Source organism: Primulina tabacum, chromosome 8, assembly GCF_025594145.1.
Source record: "Primulina tabacum isolate GXHZ01 chromosome 8, ASM2559414v2, whole genome shotgun sequence".
Taxonomy (NCBI): domain Eukaryota; kingdom Viridiplantae; phylum Streptophyta; class Magnoliopsida; order Lamiales; family Gesneriaceae; genus Primulina; species Primulina tabacum.
In genome coordinates, this window is record NC_134557.1 from 29,761,515 (window position 1) to 29,778,675 (window position 17,161).

Consider the following 17,161-nt stretch of genomic DNA (forward strand, 5'->3'; position numbering starts at 1 on the left):
TATTGATACCTTTGTTGTATATTGTGGAGGCAATTGATGTCTCAACTTTGAGAAGGGAATACAAAAGAGAAAGAATATCAAAGTGTTTGATGAAATGTCCCAAAGAAAGAGTTTAAATGTTTTATGGATTGATAGATACATAGTCAGAGATTGCATGCAATTAGTTGATCAACGACCATAGGCTTATATCCCTCAGAGTTGTGGATTTATATCGATGGGATACGAGCACCACAGACAGAGTTACTATTGATATCAATCCACCATAGTAAAGAGAAATACCATCTCATTGTTATGCTATTGCTACGATATACATGTTTCAGAGTTGATGGTATTTTATGTTTTCAAAGCCATGTTTTACAGAATATACTATGTATCATTGCTATGTAAGAGTTCCACTTGCTGAGTTTTATACTCATTTAAGTTATTTCATGTGATGCAGATAAGAACGATGGACCAGGACGTTGATTGTGGCCCGGAGTCATATGCATACGAAGTTGGAAGGAAGATGTTATTTTGCAAGTATTTTTGGATCATGATCATAGGAATGATATTTTGTATTTTGTTATATCATTTGAATGATCATTTATTTACTTTTAAACATTTTATGGTGTTGTATTTTGAAACCTTCCTTCATTTTATAAGAAAATTTTAAATTCCGCTGCTATTTTTATTGTAAACGGGTCGAGGTGTCACATTTAGTGGTATCAGAGCACTGTTCTTGACCAATGCATATGACTTCGTCTACTTTCAACTGTCCGGGTATGTTTTCTTTTGCATCTATTCATTGTTATTTATTGATATGTCTTTTGCGAGCACATTGTAGAGTATGCCTCCTAAGCGTAAGGCGTCAGAGGGTGAGGATAGTTCTTCCTCGAGAGTTGTCGACGAGTTCGGCAAGTTGCTTAAAGAGCAGGCCAAAGTCCATAGCGAGCAGATTCAGCAGCTGCTTCGATTGCAAGGAACAGGACAGGGTAGAGGCCAAGTGAGAGGCCAAGTAGCTCAGGCAGTTGGCACTGATGCCGTCTTTTCTGCTTTTAAGAGAATGGATCCACCGGAATTCGCAGGTAGCACTGATCCGTTAGTGGCTGTCGAGTGGGTCAAGGCGCTTGAAGCAATCTTCGACCATCTTCAGTATGAGGATAAAGACAGGATCAGCTGTGCAGTATTCATGTTGATAAAGGCTGCACTGTATCTGGTGGAATGCCACTAAGGTTGGTGTCGATGTTTCAGCTTTGAAGTGGCAAGAGTTCACAGACCTGTTCTATGACAAGTACTTTCCCGACGCACTTCGAGCTAGGAAGGTGACTGAGTTTCTGGAGCTTCGACAGGGAGGCATGAACGTTGATGAGTACATTCTCAAGTTCGAGGAGGGTTGTTTATTTGCTCCGTATATTGCTTCAAATGACAAAGATAAAGGTGCTCATTTCATTCGAGGCCTTAGAGCTGAGATCAGGAGAGATATCAACATGTCCAAGGTTGTGACTTTCAAAGAGATTGTGTCTAAGGCGTTGTTGGCCGAACAAGACGAGAAGGATATCGCCAGAGAGAGGCAGGAGAGCCATCAAGCTGTTGCTTAGAGAGGCCAGGGCTCGAATCAAAGAGGCAAGGATCGTTTCAAAGGGAAGGGCAAGATTGAATCGAGTCCTAGACCACCGCCAGTTCCAGTTGATCCTGAGAAGCCGCTGTGTCCTAAATGCAGCAGACATCATCGAGGAGAGTGCAGATTTGGCACTCATATGTGTTATCGTTGTGGCACGGCTGGCCACATTGCTAAAGATTGTCCAAGGGGAGCGAGCAAGGATAAGGTGCAGGGTCGCATCTTTACGATGACCAAGGAAGGTATAAACCATGATTCTTCTGTGATCTCTAGTACTATTTTAATTTCAGGCAGAGTAGCTACGACTTTGATTGATACAGGTGCTACTCATTCTTTTATGTCTGAATTGTTTTTGAGATCTTTGGGTATAGTTCCTTCTGTTCTTCCCCTCCAGTTCAATGTTGTTTTGCCTTCGGGAGATGTGTTGTGCCCGACATCGATTGTGTATGCGTGCTCTGTTCAAATTGATGGGCGTATGGTTTTTGCTTATTTGATTGTCATCCCGATGGTTGCATTTGATGTTATTCTTGGCATGGATTGGCTATCAACCTATCGTGCAGTGATTGATTGCGTTGCTAAGACGGTGACTTTTGCAGATGATGGCAATAGGGAAGGTATGCTCGCCAGTGCAGGTACTTCGCTGGTCCTTCTTTTTATTTCTTGTCTTGAGGCTGAGAAGTTGCTGTGTAGAGGTTGTGATGTGTTTCTGGCTTCGATAGTGGATATGGATAGAATGGTTAAGTTGAATATTGATGATATTGATGTTGTGAGAGAGTTCGCTAATGTGTTTGAGGATGATGTGCCGGGTTTGCCGCCGGACAGGGATGTTGAGTTTGTGATTGATCTAGCTCCAGGTACGGTTCCTATTTCTTCTAAGGCTCCGTATAGGATGGCTCCTACCGAGATGAAGGAGTTGAAGACGCAGTTGCAGGATCTTTTAGACAAGGGTTTTATTCGACCGAGTTCTTCGCCTTAGGGAGCTCCGGTTCTTTTTGTCAAGAAGAAAGATGGGTCGTTGCGGCTGTGTATGGACTATAGGGAGCTCAACAAAGTGACTATCAAGAACAAGTATCCGTTTCCACGGATAGATGATTTGTTTGATCAGCTGCAAGGTGCTACTGTATTTTCGAAGATTGATCTTCGGTCTGGCTACAATCAGTTGAAGGTTAGGGAATCTGATATCCCTAAGACATCGTTCCGGACCAGGTATGGTCACTATGAGTTTCTTGTGATGTCTTTTGGTCTGACCAATGCTCCTTCAGTTTTCATGGATCTGATGAACCGTGTGTTCAAGCCGTATTTGGATAGCTTCGTCATTGTCTTCATCGACGACATTTTGATTTATTCCAAGACCAGAGAGCTTCATGCAGAACATCTTAGAGTTGTTCTTCAGTTGTTGAGAGACAAGAGGTTGTTTGCTAAGTTGAAGAAATGTGAGTTCTGGTTGGAGCAGATTTCTTTCTTAGGCCATGTTGTTTCGAAGGATGGCATAGCTGTTGATCCAGCAAAGATTGAGGCGATTCAGAAGTGGCCTATTCCTACCACTGTCTCAGAGGTACGCAGTTTTCTTGGGTTGGCAGGTTATTATCGTCGTTTCATCTCAGATTTTTCTAAGATTGCCCTGCCGTTAACCAATCTAACGAGGAAGACTGTGAAGTTCGAGTGGTCCAATGATTGCCAGAGTGCATTTCAAGAGTTGAAAGATAAGTTGACGACAGCTCCTGTTCTTGCATTGCCCAGTGGTTTTGAGGATTTTGTTGTTTTTACTGATGCGTCGAAGAAGGGTCTTGGAGCAGTGTTGATGCAGAGTGGGAAATTCATAGCCTATGCTTCTCGCCAGTTGAAAGACTATGAGAAGAATTATCCGACGCATGATTTGGAGCTAGCAGCTGTGGTTTTCGCCTTGAAGATTTGGAGACATTACTTATATGGCGAAAAGTGTGAAATTTTTACGGACCACAAGAGCTTGAAGTATCTGTTTTCCCATAAAGAGCTCAACATGCGACAGAGGAGGTGGTTAGAGCTTGTCAAAGACTATGATGTGACGATCAGTTATCACTCGGGGAAGGGGAATGTAGTCGCTGATGCTTTGAGCCGTAAATCGAGTTCTTCCTTGAGTTCGATGATTCTGAAGCCGTTGTTGTTGGACTTGCAGCGAGAGGAGATTTCTTTGGTAGTCCCTGGAACCATTGCTCGCTTTTCAGCGTTGGTCATTCGGGCTACATTGACGGACAGGATCCGTAGAGAGCAGACTGTTGATGTTCAGTTGACAGAGATAAGAGCTAGAGCAGAGGAGAAAGGTAACTCAGAGTTTGGGGTGAATGGAGATGGTTTGGTGACTTTCGGAGGCCGTATTTGTGTTCCTATTGGCGATGATATTCGACGAGACGTCTTGACAGAGGCACATACCGCACCATATTCGATACATCCAGGCAGCACCAAGATGTATCAGGATCTTCGTAGACTCTACTGGTGGCCAGGTATGAAGAAAGACATTGCCATGTTTATTTCTTAGTGTCTAACTTGTCAGCAGGTGACGATTGAGCACCAGAGACCTGCTAGGACATTGCTATCTTTGCCGATTCCTCAGTGGAAATGGGAGCATATTACGATGGATTTCGTGACTGGTCTTCCCAGAACGCAGAAAGGTTTTAACTCTATTTGGGTTATTGTCGATCGATTGACCAAGTCAGCGCATTTTCTCCCAGTCAAGACGACCTATTCCATGAACCAGTATGCCGAGGATTATATAGCAGAGATTGTTAGACTTCACGGTGTCCCTGTGTCGATTGTGTCTGATCGTGACCCTAGATTTACCTTAGAGTTTTGGAAGAGTTTGCACAGAGCTATGGGTTCACGGTTAGCTTTCAGTACAGCATATCACCCTCAGAGCGACGGTCAATCAGAGAGAGTTATTCAGATTCTAGAGGATATGCTCAGAGCTTGCACTATTGATTATTCTGGTACCTGGGATTCTAAATTGCCTCTTGTGGAGTTCAAGTACAATAACAGTTACCAGGCGACGATTGGGATGGCACCGTACGAAGCACTTTATGGCAGGAAGTGTAGATCTCCCTTGTATTGGGATGAGATTGGTGAGAGGAAGATGTTGGGTCCAGAGTTGGATCCAACAGACTGCTGATGTAGTTGTTGTTATTAGAGAGAGGATGAAGACAGCGCAGTCGAGACAGAAGAGCTATGCGGATGTACGTCGTAGACCTTTGCAGTTTGAGGTTGGTGATCACGTGTTTTTGAAGATAGCACCTCTCAAGGGTGTGATGCGGTTTGGCAAGAAGGGCAAGTTGAGTCCGAGATTTATTGGTCCATTTGAGATCTTGGATAGAGTTGGTGATCGAGCTTACAGATTATCCCTACCGCCAGATCTTGACAGAGTCCATAATGTTTTTCACGTATCGATGCTCAGGAAGTATATTGCGAATCCTTCCCATGTTCTTCGCCACGAGCCATTGGACTTGACGCCGAATTTGACGTACGATTCCGGTTCAGATACTGGACCGCTAAGTTAAAGTTTTGAGGAACAAACATATCGGCATCGTTAAAGTTCTTTGGAGGAACCATTTGATCGAAGAGGCCACGTGGGAACCAGAGGATGAGATGAGAGAGAAGTATCCTGAGTTGTTCGTGCAGTGACTTCAATTTCGAGGACGAAATTCCTCTAAGGAGAGGAGATTGTAATAGCCAAGCCTGGTGTACGGTACGGTTTAAGTTTTCATAAGTTTATTGACTACTTGGTCAAGTTTAGGTATAGTTTGGATGTTAAGAGTTTCGATTTATGATTTATAGTATGGTTGGTTATAGATGATGTGTAGTGCTTTTGTAGCGGCGTTACGATTAAATTCATGATAAATTGTATATTGATCCAAATGAGGTGAGGCCTTTTCTATTAGAAAGATAAGACATAGAGGTGTAACTTTCTTATTTTGAGTTTTGTTCAAATCATTGTGGAAGGTAAGCCAAAAGTGCCCCGAAGTGTTTCGTGTGTTTCGACGTTCCTTCAGTGACACATGTTGGAAGAATGGGCATAACGTTTTACTCAAACGTCCAATTGATCTGGAATTTTGAGGGATTCAAGATAAGACATAGAGCTACAACTTTGTAGTTTACCCCTTTTCCAAATTATGAAGGGAAGAGGCGTTTCAGAGGTGATCTTTGGAGTGGCAGTGCGCAGAGAGCGCGCCCGAGCGGGATTAAATGTCCGCCCGGGCGAGCCTACTTCGAAAATTTTGGATTTCTAGCCGTGAGTTCTGCGCTCGGGCGGAAGAAGATGTTCGCCCGGGCGGCCAGAAATTTTTAAAAAGCGTGTTTTGGAGTTTTAAGTGCTTATATACAAGTGTTGCTCCATTTCTCTCATTTCTCACCTCTCATTTTCGGATTTCTCTCCTTGGGAAGGCTAGGGTTCCTTATTTATTTCACTTCCTATCTTCGATTCAAGCTTTTAGTTGGTGATTTGAGTTAAGATCGAAGTTCTTCTTGGTGCTAGGAAGCTAAGGTAAGCTTTTGGTGTTGTTATTTCTTGGTTTTGGAAGAGAGATGATATGGGTTTGTTGTTTATGTTGGTTTTATGGATTATTTGGCATGGGTTTATGATTATTGAGTTGTTGATGGTTCAATACATGGTTTATTGTTGTAGGTTTTGTACCAAGATTATAGATTCAAGGTGTTCTTGTGGTTTGTAAGTGGAAATTCATCCATTGTGCTCACATGATTATATATGTATTGTGTTTCAAAGGTTTTATTGTGTTATTCCCTTCATTTGATTCACTATTATGTATTGATACCTTTGTTGTATATTGTGGAGGCAATTGATGTCTCAACTTTGAGAATGGAATACAAAAGAGAAAGAATATCAAAGTGTTTGATGAAATGTCCCAAAGAAAGAGTTTAAATGTTTTATGGATTGATAGATACATAGTCAGAGATTGCATGCAATTAGTTGATCAACGACCATAGGCTTATATCCCTCAGAGTTGTCGATTTATATCGATGGTATACGAGCACCACAGACAGAGTTACTATTGATATCAATCCACCATAGTAAAGAGAAATACCATCTCATTGTTATGCTATTGCTACGATATACATGTTTCAGAGTTGATGGTATTTTATGTTTTCAAAGCCATGTTTTACAGAATATACTATGTATCATTGCTATGTAAGAGTTCCACTTGCTGAGTTTTATACTCATTTCAGTTATTTCATGTGATGCAGATAAGAACGAAGGACCAGGACGTTGATTGTGGCCCGGAGTCATATGCATACGAAGTTGGAAGGAAGATGTTATTTTGCAAGTATTTTTGGATCATGATCATAGGAATGATATTTTGTATTTTGTTATAGTAAATAAATGAATGATCATTTATTTACTTTTAAACATTTTATGGTGTTGTATTTTGAAACCTTCCTTCATTTTATAAGAAAATTTTAAATTCCGCTGCTATTTTTATTGTAAACGGGTCGAGGTGTCAAATATTTCCTTTGATTTTCAAATATAGTTGGTTGTTTTTTTTAAAATAGTGCAAGGTATTTTAAAGTATATATATATATGTATGTATATGTGTATAGTACTTTTTAAGAAAACGAGTAGTGGACGTTTCAAGAAGGATGGTAGTATGCGACTCTGCATTGACTCTAGAGAGCTGAATTGAGTCACCGTCAAGAATAAGTATCCCTTGCCTAGAATCGAAAACTTGTTTGATCAGCTGCAAGGAGCTTTGATTTTCTCGAAGATAGATCTTCGTTTGGGATACCATCAGATGAAGATGAAGGAGCCAGATGTTCATAAGACGACTTTTAGAACTCGATATGGGCATTACGAGTTTATGGTGATTCCATTCTAGTTGACCAATGCGGCAGCGATCTTCATGGATCCCATGAATCGAGTATTTCAGTCGTATCTGGATCAGTTTATCATAGTCTTTATAGATGGTATTCTGATTTACTCGAGGAGTAGAGAAGAGCATAGATGGCTACTTCAAAAACACAGTAAATTCTAAATTCATGGTTGTATATCAATCTAATTGGAACGAAATATTGCATTCAATACAACTTTTTCAATAAGGAATATATAAAATTTGCAATACAGTCCAAATACATTATGAATCTGTACAAGAAAACAGTTTACATTCAACCGCCCACTCCAAGGCGCAATTTCGAAAATTCAATGCTTGGTGGGCATGTTTTTTTCGAAAATTGCCATGTTATTATTTAGGGAATGAGCATCTCGAATTATGGAAGGATTATTTCAAAATTATGGAAAAATATCAAACGAATTACGATATGATTTTTCACCCATCACCTATAAATATCCCTCTAGGCCATTGAAAAATTCACACAAAAATTTCAGCTATGATTTCAAGAGATTGCTCTCAAAGTGCTCTCAAGTTTTTGAATTTTTGGATTCCCAAGTTCTGTCGAGTAGCGAAGCTCTGCTGTAATCCAGATCCAAGGAAAAATCAAAATTTCCAGTACACAGAACCCCTCCCACGTTTTTGTTCATCCATATCTGAGGTAAGTGTGCTTGCTTTAAAACCATGAATTTCGTTTATGCATTTTTGTTTTTTGTTTTTAAAAATTGGTCGAGTGCAATTCTTCTTCTACCCCCTTCTTAATACGATTATCGTATGTTTGATGTGTTGGCACTGTGAGGATTCAATTAGATATGGGTGTGAATCCCAATATGACATGTTTATGACCCGTACACATTGTGATTGTAGATGTTATACTGAATCGCCCTCTTAGAGTCGCCCTCTTAGAGAATTAAAAAGTAGGGACTGATATCAATAACCATGGAAAGTAGAAGAATCTCAGTGCCTAGATCAAAAAAATATGTTGATATGAATCATGTTAAGCATGGTATTTTTCGAAATTCAAAATATATTTGTTATGTATGTGCTCGAACGGCCCAAACTTGCTGAGTGAAGATCATATCACTTATCTTTTACTTTACTCTCCCAGATAAGCCTGAAGAACAGATCGAGGAAGATGAGTCAGACCAGTTTTGGGCATCGAGATTCACGAGAACACTAGTTTAAGTATACATTTTATTTAAGTTGTAAAATGTTCAGCACTATTTCTATCGTTTTAAGTTATTATGTTGTAAAGACCATGTTATTTCATTCAAATTTATGATATAAACTGGTTTTGGTTTATATTGTATCACGAGGCTTGTTATTTTCGATTGTGTGATTGCAAAACTACGCCGATGTCGACTAACTTCGTTCTCTAGACATGACAGATCACAAAACAATAGATAGGTCAACAGACACATTTCAATTCTTAAATATATCGGATCAAGAATATGATCACAAATATGTGTTGGGTAACTGAATTTTAATTTGAACTCACTTTTGTTCAAGCCGCAATCACGTATACTTGATATTTCAACATTGACATAGTCATTTCAGTGTCATCAAAATTTATGGCTCCATATCCACCATTAAACTCCAAGATGTTCAAGAACGTCCAAGAAGTTCTTTTGGAATTCTGAAGCAATAGGATATTAAAAGTTGATCGTCCTAGTTTTTTTTTCACCTTTTGTCTTATTCTTGAATCCATAAAATCACTAGTAGAATTTTTGATTTTTACTTCGCCACTAGTTATTTCGATGATTATTAATTATGAAGTTATATATACCAATCAACTTCGGTAATAACACCGGCGAAGTAAAACATTATTTTTTTTCTTTACAATTTAAAAAATACGGGATTCACTTCTAATTTTTTGTAAAATTTTACTTCGAAAGAATAGTTTTGATGAAGTAAAAAAATTTAAAATTTATATTTATTGAAATAAAAAAATAAATCATAATTTTAATTAATTTCAATTAAATGATCTTTTAATCGATGGAGATCCTCATTCTTTCCATATCTCCATTCTCTTTTAACATTCACAATTGATCATTCACGACGCTGACACTCAGTGCCCTAACCCCCTGGTCACAGTCGTCGTCTCACAACAATCGGTTGTCATTGCTTCGCCCTTTCATCGTGTATCCCCTAGTTGTTGCCACTATTGTGCATCAGGATGCCTCAATTTGTCCTCCCGAATGTCATCTGGCTCCATATCTCGACTCCCTAGACGGATTACCCACTAGTGCAACCATGTCGCTGCCGCCATATCGTTTTGTCCATCCATTTCGTTCGTAGAATACGCTGATTCAGCCCGTTTCTCTGCCTTCCGAGCGGCTAGTATACTCCAGCCGGTTTGCTCCTCATTTCTTCTCTTTTATTTTCCTTTTCTCTTGTAGCTAAATATATGCATCTTGGGTTAGTTGTAATCCTTCTATGTGCCATTATAGGGAATTCCTTTATTGTTTATCTACATCACGGGAACTGAACAACATGCGTACTCCTACCACTATTATTGATGTTTCATTGGAAATTGGTTCAACTCCCCCTTCAGCCGAAGATACTAGTTTGGTGGCCCTTGTTTTGATTTTAACTCCACTTGTTCATTCTCCGTCTTCCATGGTCATTGATAACTTTCTTGCCCTTTTATTTAATCTTATGCTATATTACCCGATTTCTTGTCTCATAGAATTAATAAAGAAATTATTTGTATTTGTGTGAAAGATGATTAGCTGGAATTATTCGTTGCCTTGATTGCAGTAAAATCTTTATTTTTGCCTTCTTTGTATGATTCATCTTAAGGCGCTCTAGCATCATGGCCTATTTTCATTAAGGGATAATCCGCACAGAGCTCTAATCTGTGCATTCTGAGTTGTTTTTTTATTAAGAAAACAAAGTGTTGTTAGGGTATAATTCGCACAGAGCTCTATTAGGGCAGAAGACGTTTCTTGGATGGGATTTTCACAAGATTTGTTATCCACGTTAGGAACATTTTAACAGTAAAAACTGTACCAGAATCCCAACATAGACCACCATGAGTAGTACAAGTTATTTGTTATACTTTATTTCAATAGAATTGTGAAGAATTAATGAACACGTTAAACAGAAAAGCCAACAGTCAATAATCTCCATCCTCATTGCATACTAGTATACTTTGAAGATTTCCATATTTTTTTGTATATCCGTTGTTAAACTGTTGTTGTAACTAAAAAAAACAATTTTTTTAATTTGTTGCAAAAGCGTTGTAGTAGCTCATATAACACAACGTTTTTTAAGCGTTTCAAAACCGTTATTGTAGCTTACAAAACACAACGTTTTTTAAACGTTGCAAAACTGTTGTCTTTGTTACCTAAGACAACGGAACGGTTTTTATCCGTTGTCGTTGGTCGGGTTTTTAACAACAGTGGCTACAACATCAGTTGTTCACCCTAAAAGACAACGAATAAAAATTCGTTGTCTTTTAGCGTTTTTCTTCTAGTGATTATTCGAGAAAAATCATATAATCCCAATGCTACCTCAGTGATAATTAAATTGGTGCTTTTTTGCAATTGTTACCGTTGGTCATTTTTGCTTTCAGAGTAGTGAAGTGCTGTTGTTTGGTCCTTTACACTTTCTCCAGGAGACTTGTCGTCTTTTCCATGTGTATATTTGAATTATGATCTTAATATTTTTTCTGAAAATCCTTCAATGATGTTTATTTGTAATTTATCACAGGAAAGGCAGAGTACATTTATGTTCTTGCGGAGGAGCCTTCACGCCTTGCTTTGGAGGTGGCCCATTAAAACCCTTTTTGTGCTTGTGTTCTGATGCTGCAGAGGCATCTTATTGACTTAAAGGATGCAATCTCTCCAAGTAGAATGAGAAAAATAAATTAGCAGAAAAAGAAAAAAGAATATGCCATTTGAACTCTTTCTGTGGTGTTATATGCTTGAGTCTTGACATGACTGTAAGAACTCAGGACATACTTTTACCCTTCTCGAATTCCTCACCATTAAGCATGACCTTGGTTTCATAGCATTATATTGAAGTACGTACAGCTCAAGCTGGCTGCTAGTTTGTTATTGAGATTCCGTTCATAAGTTTTTTTGCCAACACTTGTACTACTTTATCGTTAGTCCACAAGTTTACTTTTACATTTTGTTTCTCATGATAACCTGAAATTCGATTCTACTTTCTGTCTTGAACAGGTTTTATCTAAAGGTCTACCTGGGATGCTTGGCAAAATATCTTTTCCAAAGTCAATGAGATGGAACTCTGAGGTTGTACTATAGCTATGGATCTTCGATTTGAAATGAAGTTTATTATTTTTATTGTGTTTTGGTGTCTTTTCACACCTCCAACAGTGGTCTGGTAATAAGTTTGTGGGAACTACTTTAATTTTATTTTTGCAATGGATTGTGAATTCTTTGTGTGTTTAGCTGGGATGAACTTGTGATTTATAAGTTACAAATGAGCTCTCAAAAATCTTTAGGGGATTTTCACTTTGTGTTGTGCCCTTGAACCACAATTTAAGTGAGAGTTTGCAGCATGCTCCGGTTTTTTTAAGTTTTTTACATACAGTTTGACTCTACGGCTAACAGAAACCGAGACGATGCATGGAAAACTATAGGGATCAAGTAAATAGTAGATTATGTTGATTTTTAATGCATTCACGTATAAATATGAAAAAAAAAGGATAATTTTTTATTTTTTAAAATGTACTGGGGTCAAAATGTGCAATGCCTCGAAGGATATTTCTCAAATACCGTGTTTTAAACAATTGACGGTATGAATTGTGCCTACGTATGAAGATATGAATGGATAGTTCTTATTATTTGGATTGTGATTATTGTTTTAACTTTTCAATTTCATTATATATAGGGTAATCTAAAACAAAGTGGTTCTGTTGAATGTTGATATTGTGTGATGAGGTACATGAAAAAGATAGTTGAATCTGAAAATTTACAGTTGGAGAAGATGGTTAAGTTTCTTTTTTATGATATGCTCTGGTTTATTATCGAGATAAACTGCTGTCATTGGGATATGTGCACATGAAATCTATATAATTATTAATACTGGAATTTGTTCTATTAGAATTAATGATTGGGATAATTTGTTTCCGTTGGGATATATATGCATTTTATAATAATTGATATGTTGTTTTGCCCTTTATTTTGTTGTTTATGATATGCTTAGCTTTGTTGTTTATATGCATCTGATTTAGTTTTTATTTGTGAGATTTGTGTGTATGATGTATGCCCAATTGTTTCTTTGTTGATATCAGTTTCTTATTATAAACTTACAAAGATTTTCCTTTAGAAGCTAGAATTAATATATATAGATTTCAGTATCTTGATTTCAGAATCTAGAATTGTCGTATAGTTTGAAGTGTGAAATCTCCTAAAAATTAAGCTAAAATATATCCTGAAACTGGCTCCGAATAATGCATTCTCATTTGTGGATATTGTCATTTTTATGGATGAATGATATTATTAATCTAATGCATCTTGTACTTTTTACATTTCAGTTTGCAGGATCAATCAAGAACCAATATTACAATCAATCTCAATATGATGAAGGCAGAAGTGAATGGATCGAATTCGTCTACTCTTATGTAGGTGTTTAAATGGATCATGTGCATCATTGTGCATTTTAGGACATACTTGTGGATATATATACACTTTTGGTTTTGTGGATATACTTGTTCATATATTTTTGGGCTATACGTACTTGTGGATATTTTTTTGGGTTATACTTGTGGATTAGTATATATACTTGGGGATACGTGGATTTTTATTATTTTTAAATGGATAATTTATGTAACGCCCGAAATTCGACGACTGTCCTCACTGTACCATGACGAGTCTTTCCAGCGTGCTTATGTCATCACTCACACGCATCCTGGGAAACTTTCCAGGAGGACACCCATCCCAAAATTGCCCCAAGTCAAGCACGCTTAGCTTCGGAGTTCTTATGTGATGAGCTACCGAAAAGAAGATGCACCTTCGTGATATGAGTAGTACCAATTAAATCTTTTAAGCCTTCTTCAACTGTACAGCCCATTACATTGAACAGTCGCGGAATCCCTCTCATTCCGATGTGGGATCAGTTCATTCATGTTCCCTCCACCTAGAAGCCTGCCAGGAGCCGCTCATTGTCCGTGCAACTGATGGCACCGGCGATCACCCCTCGCCCTCTTCGGCCCCGGGCCTCACATGTACATTTTAAGAAAACGAATAAGCAGACGTTTCAGTTAGTATCAGAGCAAAGGTCCTGTGAAGGGTTGTGCCACCATCAGCGTCGGGAAGATCAGTCGTCAAGCCTCAAATTTGTAAGTTTACATGCTTTATATGATTTTATGATGTTAACTGCATAATTACATGGATAATATGTTTACGCTACATGTTTACTAGCTTTTTGGAGTATATATGATTTGCATGCTTAAATTGCTAAAATCAATTAGGATATGTCACACGATTAGAAAACCTAGATTTAAATGCATGTTGGTTACGTTAGAATTTGGAAAACGTTCAGATAAGATGCCTCCTAGACGTGCCCCTAGTAATGAGAACCGAGTAGAGAACAGTGTGAACAATCAAGGAAATGGACCACCACCCGATGCTGCTACACTTGCTCTTGAGGTGATGGCTCGCCTTTTCGAGCAGCAGATTCAGCAGCAGCAGTTACAGCAGCAACAGTTACAGCAGCAGTTACAGCAGATGCAGCAGCAGCAGCCACCTAGGCCACGTCATGATATTTATGATCAGTTCCGGAAGCTAGGGCCGAAGGAATTTTCTGGTACTACCGATCCTTTCATTGTTGAGGGTTGGATTCGGTCACTCGAGGTACACTTTCGCTATCTGAACATGGGAGATGCTGACCGTGTGAGGTGTACCACTTATCTACTTAGAGATGACGCTTCCTTATGGTGGGAAGGAGCCAAGCACGGTGTTGACCTTGCTACTCTTACTTGGGCTCAATTCAAGACGATATTCTATGAGAAGTATTTTACTGCTGATGTTAGAGGACGACTGAAGAGAGAGTTTATGAGCCTCCGTCAGGGAGACTCATCTATTGCTGAGTTTGTGAAGAAATTTTATAGGGGTTGTCATTTTGTACCCCTTATTGCCAGGGATGCGGAAGAAAAGCTTAGACATTTCATGGATGACCTTCGACCTACCGTTCGGGATAAGGTTATGATGATGCGTCCTGTGGATTATGCTACAGCCGTTACCGATGCATATCAGGCTGAGCAATCTTTGAAAGACATCGAGTTTGAGTTACAACGTAAGAGGCAACAACATCAAAATAATAATCAGCCTAACAAGAAGCCTTATACGGGTCCTCCTAGACCTCAAGGGCCCCAAAAGTCCCAAGGTCAAAACCAAAAGCCAGGACCTCCAAAACCCGCAGAGGGACAACCATGCAAGAAGTGCAATCGACTACACTATGGACCATGTGTGTGGGGTACTACTAAGTGCTTCATATGCAAGGAAGAAGGGCACAAGGCCGTTGATTGCCCAAAGAAGAGTGCACCTACTATGGGACGAGCATATGTTATGAATGCTAGAGAAGCTGAAAAGGGAGCAGACACTACGTTTATTGCGGGTAACCTAGTCATTTAACATTTTTATATTGCTTACTATTGCATGAAATGTTAAATTGGTTTTTAGAAATTAATTGGGATCAAGAAAACATAAGAACATTTTAGAACTTCAGATTGACCAGAATAAAGCAACGGAAGCATGGATTTTGGGATATTAGAATCTAAACTTAGGGTTAGCAGGTATAAGTGAATTTCGAGGACGAAATTTTATTTAAGGGGGGGAGGAATTGTAAGGTTCCAAAATTAAGACGACGTAATCCAACGACATGCAAATCTAGGAATTCTGAAAAATGGTTAATTAAATTATTTTAACTGCTTAATTGATTATGTGATATGCATGATTATATGTTAAATAGGATTTTATTGTCATTATGCATAAAAATTGTATTTTTAAGGATTAATCAAGTTGCGATCAAAGAACGGAGACCGATGACTGAATAATGAAAAATGTTTTTATTAAATAATTGTATTTAATTATTTAAAATATGATTGTGGGTTTTTCTTATTTTTGAAAATGAGGGGTTTTGAGGTGATTTAATACGCCGGAACGTATATTTTATCGGGGTTGGTATTTTTCAACAAAAATACGAACTTTTTGGCAACCCGGCTATTTAATTCACAGACTATTTTTACCAAAACTATTTTAATATTCTAATTAAATCCTAATTGAGACTAATAGGCCTAAACTATGCTTAATAGGCCTAAGCCTTAATTAGTGAATTATTTACTATATAATATGTTAAAAATCCCCCCAAACCCTATTAAATGTCACGCCCACAATTCTGAAATTTCACACCATATACACGACACACACAACACCTTATTTGGAAGAAATTTTCGGAGGAAGCTAAGGAGAATTCAAGCCAAGGTCTTGTCCGTTCTTCGTCCTCGTCAACGATTAATTGTGCGTTGATAACGCAAAGGCACGCCTATTCCTTCCTTCAAAACATCATCACACTATATTATTTTTTTTATGCATGAAAACATGGAAAAACAAGTGTCATCTATTGGTATTTTCGTTTTTGTATATACCATGAACTTTCGAGCAATGTTTTGATTCCCAAATTCATGTTTTTGGTATCGTTTGAGGGCTGCCATGATGTAAGTATTGATTAAGCATTGTTCTACATGAACTAAGACTGCTAAAACATCACCTAAACACCACACACGAACCTGGACACAATCTGTAAGTAACTTGCTGTCAAGGGAAACAAGGGGGTTCAGTTATGGGTTCCATGGCTCGGCTTGGTCATGGCTTCTGTCCAGGGCTAGCCAAGGTCATGAGGGAGTCAAGGGAAGAGTCCTAGCCACGCTAGGACTCGAGCTAAGTGGGCTGGGAGGAGTCCTTGTTGACAAGGACTCCCACCCGAGTGTTGGTAAGCATCCTGCGCAGGTTTCAGAAGTTTGTGCAGGGAAAAGGGGCTCGGCCAGGGGGCTTGGGCTGGGCTAGGTCGACTCTTCAGGGTCCTAGGAGGGTGCTTAAGGGCCTGGGCAGGGGCTGTGGGGGCTTGGTTGGCGGCTGGTTCAGGAAGACGTTAGATATGCATGGCAGCAAGTGCTGCGCGTGATGTTGCTGTCTTGTTTCAGTGCTGCGTGCGTGAGTTCTGGTGGTTGGGTTGGTCTGGGCTTGGTCTGGGCGTGGTCCAGGGATGGTCAGGGTTAGGTGGGTTCGGTGGTTAAGGGTTGGGAGGAGTCCTAGCCTAGATAGGAGTTCAATGGTTCAAGGAAACTACACACACACACATGCAGAAACATGGGTCGACTTCCAGCAAGAATTTGAGCGGGTTAGAGTCATGTTTTGGGGCTGGGCTTGCTCAGTAGTGTCCCTAGATGGGTTGGCTTGGTTTTGACTCGAGGCGGCTTGGGCGTGGCTCGGGTAAATTAGGAGATAGCTCGGTGCGTTCGATAAGGTGTCAAAACGAAAATAATAAAGCTAAATTTAAATCCAAGGGTCCACGGGAGTGGCTCACGACTTGGAAGGGTAGAATAAATCATAAAAAGGTTATGTTTAAAATTTGGGATTTAAAATAACGAGTTTTGGATTTATTCGGAATTTAATCGCCGCGCGAAACTCTAATTAACGAGTTAATTGAAACGCCTAGTTTTAAGGCT

General features: G+C 39.1%; 1 long non-coding RNA gene across 3 annotated transcripts; it reads left to right on the forward strand.

The window, feature by feature from the left end:
- The first annotated feature begins 9,510 nt into the window (after positions 1 to 9,510).
- LOC142552491 (uncharacterized) lies at positions 9,511 to 13,242 on the forward strand. Of its 3 annotated transcripts, none has more exons than XR_012821807.1 (5): positions 9,511 to 9,818; positions 11,179 to 11,410; positions 11,652 to 12,229; positions 12,325 to 12,423; positions 12,971 to 13,242. It is a non-coding gene; the product is annotated as an uncharacterized LOC142552491 (long non-coding RNA). The 3 variants fall into 3 exon arrangements; XR_012821806.1 differs by having other exon boundaries at positions 11,665 to 12,229; XR_012821805.1 differs by having other exon boundaries at positions 11,179 to 12,229.
- The last annotated feature ends 3,919 nt before the right edge of the window (positions 13,243 to 17,161 follow it).